We start from the raw sequence: 1,416 nt of genomic DNA on the forward strand, positions 1-1,416 counted from the left end.
TTTAAAAAGTGGGATTTCGATGGCTTAGAGAACAGAGAAAATGGAAAGATTTGTCTAAAGTTCAAACATGAAGGCAGTGTTATTCGAGGTCATATGTATCTGTTCTACACAGAGCTTATAAAAAAAATCTGATGGGTATTGAATAAGCACAGTCCACTGGTCTTCTGCCTGTGGTCTACAAGTCGCATTTTGAGCAATTTCAGGATCAGCATGGAGTGGGCTCAAGCTCTGCAATCTGCCTTCAGCAAAGGGCCGGCCGGGGGGGGGGGCAGGGATTTCTACTTGTGTTTTCTTAAGAAAACACACCCTGCATTTCATGTCAGTGATATTACCAACTAACTAAGTGCAATTTCTATATTCACCTCATAAATTAGGGGTGTGTACAGACCAGGGATGTAGGAAGGGGGCGGTGGGGGTGTCCCACCCGAGGTGTCATCCATCAGGGGGATGACACACACACACCCCGGGTGGATTGCCGCGCTGCTCCACTGGGCACCAATCACCGCACCAATCACCCCCAATGGGTACTGATCCCCCCGGCACCAATAGCCACACCGATTGCGCCCAATGGGTGCTGATCACCCCCCTGGGCGGCTCACCCCACCTCCGGGTGCATGGCATGTGCGCCGCCCTGGGTGCCCAAGCAGCTAATTCCGTCGCTGGCACATATCACAAAATTTGGCTCAGATCCAGATACTTTGCTTTCTGAAAAAGCTCACCTTGAACTAAGGAAATTCACATGTGGCTTGATTCAACTTGCCCATCCAATTCCACTTCATTCCCCCTCCTCCTTCTCTGGCACCTCCACTACATAGTGCATTGTTTCTGCGTCAGGGATCATGACATGCTTATTGTTTTCCAAAGTTTGAATTAGATTCATACAAAAATGTCAACCAAACTAAATGTATTCTGCATTCCTACTCTTTATTTCCTTTTTTCTTTAAAAAATATGGAATGCTTCACAAATTTGTGTGTCATCCTTGCGCAGGGGCCATGCTAGTCTTCTCTGTATCCTTCCAATTTTAGTATATGTGCTGCCGAAGCGAGCACCCTTATTCCTACTCCTAACAGGACCTGTAAATGTTACTTCCAAACTCCCCAGTTAAAGTACATCTCTACTGTTGCACCCTGGTGGCATGTCTGAGGCAGGAGCGCCCTCTATGGACTGTTAGGGAATCCATGTGGCTCTTGAAAAAGACACTGCTTGCCTCCTTCCTCAGTTCCATCACAGTCTTTCCCTCTCAGGGTCTTTCTTTCTCCTCCTCTCTGCGGTCTTCCTTTGCACATTTTGGGAAAGTCTTGAAGCTGTTCTCCTTGGCCACAGAACACTCAATTTCCATAGCTGCCAGCAGCATCTACAATTCCTCTGTCTCCTTCCTGAGTCCTAGAAGGCACCTGAGGGCTTATTCTGGGCCT

The 1,416-nt window shown here is 47.8% G+C and overlaps 1 non-coding gene across 1 annotated transcript; it reads right to left on the minus strand.

Moving 5' to 3' along the window:
- Positions 1-943: 943 nt before the first annotated feature.
- Positions 944-1,050, minus strand: LOC118089583 (U6 spliceosomal RNA). The gene has a single exon (XR_004693141.1). It is a non-coding gene; the product is annotated as a U6 spliceosomal RNA (small nuclear RNA).
- Positions 1,051-1,416: the final 366 nt, after the last annotated feature.

Source organism: Zootoca vivipara, chromosome 7, assembly GCF_965207765.1.
Source record: "Zootoca vivipara chromosome 7, rZooViv2.hap1.1, whole genome shotgun sequence".
Lineage (NCBI taxonomy): Eukaryota > Metazoa > Chordata > Lepidosauria > Squamata > Lacertidae > Zootoca > Zootoca vivipara.